The sequence below is a fragment of the Pinus tabuliformis genome, chromosome 7, assembly GCF_031772625.1.
Source record: "Pinus tabuliformis cultivar Carrire ecotype Pingquan chromosome 7, CPIR1, whole genome shotgun sequence".
Classification (NCBI taxonomy): Eukaryota; Viridiplantae; Streptophyta; class Pinopsida; order Pinales; family Pinaceae; genus Pinus; species Pinus tabuliformis.
In genome coordinates, this window is record NC_142293.1 from 953,736,602 (window position 1) to 953,742,644 (window position 6,043).

The 6,043-nt window shown below is 35.9% G+C and overlaps 1 long non-coding RNA gene across 1 annotated transcript; it reads left to right on the top strand.

Moving 5' to 3' along the window:
- Positions 1–479: 479 nt before the first annotated feature.
- LOC149250793 (uncharacterized) lies at positions 480–4,697 on the top strand. Its single transcript, XR_016265960.1, has 3 exons — positions 480–968; positions 1,090–1,209; positions 4,046–4,697. It is a non-coding gene; the product is annotated as an uncharacterized LOC149250793 (long non-coding RNA).
- Positions 4,698–6,043: the final 1,346 nt, after the last annotated feature.

Sequence of the window (6,043 nt, forward strand, 5' to 3'; positions counted from 1 at the left end):
CAGGATCTGATAAAATGGCTTCAAGTAAAAGACGCGAGGAGGCGCCTCCGCTTGGTCTGTGGAGCCAACAAAATCAAGAAACACCCCTTGATTTCAAGAACATTAATTGGGCGAAACCCTGCTTTTCTCTACACATATTCAATGTTTGCAGTTGCAGTTTCCTGTGCACACCATAAATACACAATTCCACTGCCATCCTCCATTTTATTCAAATGCCATATCTGAGATTATCAAGCAATATTTGATTTAAAAATCATGCCCCTTTCAGATGGCCTAGGGTTTGTAAGTCAGTGCAGACAGAAGAAGAATCAAGGGGTCATGTGCCTGCAAGCGCCCACAGTGCTTTAACTTTGCCTCCCTGGATTTCCACTAGAAGTTCATCAGCATCCCCCAAAGAAATTGGGGGCTATTTCAGTTGGAATCTTTCTCATTTAAACAGAGAATCGATTGAAGTCTTTGAGGGTTCTCTGCGAGAAAATATGAATGACTACCAGGATGAGGATATAATTGAATTGAATGCACACGAAGCTGAATTCTTTCCTATAATTCCGGCAACCAAATCCAATAGCCTTGATCAATTAGCCCATCATTCAATGACAGCCCCCAATCCCATGTGGTTCCTGAGCTGAAGGTTTCGGCTCCATCCAACTCGTTTCCCGGGCTTTGTATAGAGAAAAACTCTGACAATAATGTTATCGATTCGGCAGAAGATGAAGATCATTCAATTGAGAATGGCAATGTCGAAATTACACCGATGCCTTTCGGTCCTGCAAAAATGGCCTGGACAAATTCACTTTGGGGTGTATTTTCTTGTAGTTGCCTGGGCAAATGTTTTGCGGCAAATCGTTGAAACAACAGATGGAAAAGGTCAAGCAACCAGTGCCGGCAATTATGCGACAGAGCAAAGACGAGAAACTATGCTATAACATTCTCAATCATATTCAGATGTAACATTCTCAATCAAATATGTATGAATTGAACCAATTTGCGAGCCAATTTAAATTGATGTTGTTAGATTTAGCAATCTAGATATGTACGATTAATTGAAGATATGCAATGTTGCCAACATGTCTCTGTTTATTGAGGTAGAATGGTCAAGCAAGCAAAGCTGAAGGAAAAAGAGGCAATTAAGAAGAAAGAAAGAAATGAACATAAGAGATGGAACAGAAATGGCTGGAACAGGAACTGAAAAGGGAGAAGATGAAACAGGTTAGTTGAATTCTTGTAAAAGAATGCAAGCTTTAAAAGATAATGTTTGGAGCTTTTACTAACATTTCTTATTGCAATTTTAAGAAAAGGAACAAGCTCGTGCTCAGAAGGAAGCTATTATTCAAGTAAGATTTTCAGGCCACACTGCTTTCTTTGATTGCTTGTCAAAATAGATTTGCATCATTTTTAATCCAAAAGTTTGTTGTTCTTCACACTTGGAAAACTTTTGTGCCTTACTAATTGTAGGAAAATTAGGAGAATGTCTCTTACAATCTCCTTGCCATTTCAAAAGATCATTAAGCTTTCACTTTGTTTCATCATAATCGTTCTCGATATAATCAAATCATTTATGAAAACATCAACCTATTTCTTTGTAGCTTGCACTTTGTCCAAATGATCACAAAGTAATTGTTGTGCGTGCTATAGCAGCTATTAGCATGCAATCTTTTGCTGGTTTTGTTTCTTCGGTGGTTGAATGATCTTGTATCAAAATTGGACAAGGAGGTTATGTATTTGTTTCTATTCTAGTTTGGGATGATCCGGATAATCTGTCTCTACATTTAGTATCACTTTCTGGGCTTTTCTTCTACCCTCAAATCATGTTATGTATTGAGAATCTTTATATTTTCTTAATATAAATCTATGATGGTTTTTTCTTCTGAAAAAAATAGCAGCTGATTGATGTTTTGGGCTTCATGCTTAAATTTGGTGAGATCAATTACATTAGCCTCAAACAATTTTATTCGCTCCATCAAATCTTTCATCTCTGTCTCCTTCTGTTTCATTTCAAGTTGGAACTGACTCTTAATCTAATTGATTTCAACTTTAGTCTGTTCACAATCCCATTCTAGATGATGACTTTTATCATATTTTTGTTTGATCAATTGCTTGACCATTACTTCCTTGTATATGTTAGCATTAGCATAAGCTCCTATATATTGAGCCAATTATTCAAATTCTTCCTCAGGTGTGGATGATCCTTTCAAAACTACTTCTAAGGATATTGTTGAAGCACTAGTTATTGACAATCCTTGTGTTTCAATTATCTTTCTCTTTTTTCTGCTTCTTTTCACTACAAATTTTTGTTTAAGGCTATAGAAGACTTCAATTGGATGCATTTCCTGTATCTCAAATTGAGACACATGAGAAAGTTCTGGAATCTTTTTAGAAGAAGGAAATACACTGATAAGTGTCTTAGCAATCAAATTAGGATCAGAGAGAGAAGTTTCTGAAGTGTTCACTAGAGATAACTCCATCTGCCACATCTTGGTATCCTTGTTAGGAAAATTTGTCTCAGCTTGTTCATTGCCTATCTATTTAATAGGTTCTAAAGTTATGCTTTCAAATATGTGGGAATACTTAATAGTTTCACTACCCGTAGTCTTCTCAGAAATTATGTTTTTAGGAGGATCTTGCTTAGGAAGATCAAAAGGAACTTTTTTGCTTTTCTTTATAAGTGATTAATTTTGTAAAGGAACTATTTGTTTTGAGGTTTTTTGTGAAGTAGTTCCCTGTACTAGTAGGTTTTTAGGAGAAGTTATTGTACATTTGATTTTTCAGGGGAGATGCCTTAAGCTGAAGGGCTGAAGGATTTTGTCATAATTGGTTCTCCTGTTGTTTGTTGTAGACTTGATGGTAATGAAAAACCTCTATTATCTCTCAAAACTATAAAATTTGAATAATAACTTGGAGATTTCTCCTTCACCCTTCTTGACACTTCTTGATAACTAGAAGCTCCTTTAAATATATCATCATACATGGAATCCTCATGCAAATATTTCTTAATACCAACATTAGTAATAACCTTTTCAATCACTCTATGCGGATCATGAAGTTTCAAAGGAATGGTGGATAAATTCAAAGCATTAAAATGAATATTTTCCTTTTAGCGTGTTGAAAATTCACACGAGAATAAATGCCAATATAAATTTGGAATTCAAGACATACTCTTTTTGATGACCTTTTTAACTCAAGAGTAATCTCGGTTCCTACTCTCTGATAATCCACCTCTCTCCATAGAAGTCGGCCTGATATATAAAGGGGTAAAATGTGAGGTAGGCTGAGACAACCAATTACTCTTATATAAGTGAAGTTTTCCTCAATATACCAATAGCTAATTCTTTCGAGAAAATCCATGGTGACTTGTGACATTCTAGATGGTTTCCTGTCAAATAGGGACTAATAAAACCAAATGATGACGTTATGGAATATTTGGTAGAAATGCTCATAATAATTTTCCTCCCATAATTGGCTATGGTAATTTGAATAAGAAGAGGCTTTACAGGTGTCCATTTCCAACCCATTGTTTAAAAAGAAGTAGTAAGACATATGGCATCCATTATATATCCAGACATATAGAAAGGGGAGTTATGTGTAGTGGTTTGGCCTTTTCAAAAATTGAGGACATGTTGTGCAGTATTATTTGATAAAATTTTGACCCAATTGAAAATCATACCTTTTGCATTTCTCTGGATGAGAGGGACCTAGTCTAGGGGAAAATGTGAGGCATTCTTTAAGCCATAGAGTCTACAAAATATGACAAAATATAGTTAAAAGCGAATTTAGAGAGGCAATGGTATACTAGAAAATAGACTCTTCCTTTTCTTTACTAGGGTCTCTTCTCCATTCCTTTATCAAACCAGACAAAGATTTGTGTGCCTCTATGCATTCTTCTTTAACAAAACTCTGAACGAAAACATGATCGTACTTAATTTGGGGATTTGATAGTTTATACATACCATGAATATATGTTAATAAGGCAGGGGAATTGACATTGAAAGAGTTAGATTGTTATCAACTATGACATGCCTGAGTCTGCAGATACTTATTTGCACAGGGTTGGAAGGACTGGACGGTTTGGCACAAAGGGTCTTGCAATTACCTTTGTTTCTTCTGCTTCTTCATCAGAGGAGGATGTGCTGAAGCAGGTTCAAGAACGTTTTGCAGTTGATATCAAGGCACTCCCAGCACATATAGAAGCATCAACATACATGCCATCATGGCCATCGAAATCTGCTCTGGTGTCTGCAATAATTATCCTTCTCATTCATCTCAGTTTTGGCATGGTCTGGTTTTGTTTTCTGTTCATAAAAACATAGCAGATTCATAAAATTGAAAGGAACAATGGCCATCAAGGCATTTGTAACAGACCATCACAATTTCAGTCTTATCCACGACTAAGACATATTTGGTTTTTCTATGAGAGCCATGCGTGTTTTCTTCTATTTGTCCTAATTATACAAAAACCCATGTTTTGAGCTCCAAATTTTACAACAAATTTGGATTTAGTGCGATTAAAAAGCAATCGATGGGAAAAATGATATATTATCGAGTCATCAAGTCAAGAATGGCCATATCATCATTTGGTTCTTTTCAATATTCACCAATATTTGGCTTGTTTGTCCTTATGAGAGCCACAGACATTTTCTATAACAGCTTGTGAATGCTAGGGTTGTATCACAATTGGAGAGTCAGCCCAAAAACGTAGCCGAACAAGGTTTACTCTTTATTCTAGCTAGAATTTCAAGTTTCTACTTATTCTTTTTAGATGGAATTTCTGCATTTTGTTACTGTTGTTCATGTTATGTTACTGTTGTTCATGTTAAGATGTACATGTGTAGGTTGTCACCGTGGCTCTGTGTTCAAATATGGAATTCGCTGCAGAACGTGAAAAAGGAAGAAGCTGAGATGAAAAACAACTTGCAATACAAAAACAGGCGGCACTCAATTGAATAACTTTGATTTCTTGGTGCACACAGGTCCCACCTGGAAGCTTGGCACAATATTAATTGGAGATTTTCTCCACAAAGACATCTAAGTTGGGGTATCCGACATAAACCCAAAGTTGCATTGTTCAATGAATTTCATTTGATGGGGGCATCTGCTGAAGCTGTTGCATTGGAAAAAGTGCAATCCTCTACAAGCAAAAAACGGACTTACGGTGATGTTGAAGATCATCAGTTCATGGCAAAGAACCTTGCGAATGACTGGGAAGAATTTTTAAGTGATAGTTTGCCCGGCAATAATGGAAATACCACTACACAAAGAGAAACTAGGCTCCATAATAAGAGAAGAAAGCTTTTGCAGTTTGATCATAGCTACAAACTTGATTATTATGGAACCTTCTCCAAGAAAAGGAGAAGATACTTTGCATAGTCTAAAGGCTGTTAATTATTAAAGAAAGATATAGTGGTGTTAACGTTGATAGCACAATGAAAAACATATGAATCACCTTGAAGCTCATGGATTCCTAATCCTGCACTACACGAGAGGGAAAGTTTCTGGTTTTGACTGTCTGGCTTTAATGCAGTGATAGCATTAGGCCTCGAAATCATTTCAGGAAGGATTGTCCTTTGGACTATGAGATTGATAGCGACATTTTTGGTAAAGAGTATTTATCAATATTTTTGTAAGCTTTTCTTAATCTGTTAAATATCTTTAGTTAGATCCCCGGGAAAGCCTTTCTGACTGCGACAAGGATAATGAGGAAGAAAAGATTGAGGTTGAGACAAAGAATTTTAAATCTGAAGAAGATGATGATAGTGACGGTTTTTTTTTTTTACCTAATGGATATCTTTATGAAGCTGAGGTAAATTCTAGAGAAATAATTATTTGATGAGGTTCTTTAATCAGGAGTACATAAAAGACCTTTGCCGTCATTTTAATATTTCTTGTTGTATTGCCCAAGTTTTCTTGGGGTAATTGAGGGTTCATCATGTTGTAGTGTTGCTGGAATTTACCTCAAAATAATGTTTTTATGGAAGTTGGTATATAAGTTGAGTGCAACCATAGTTTCTTTGGGGATGTATAGAGTTGAAGATAATTTTGTTGGCCT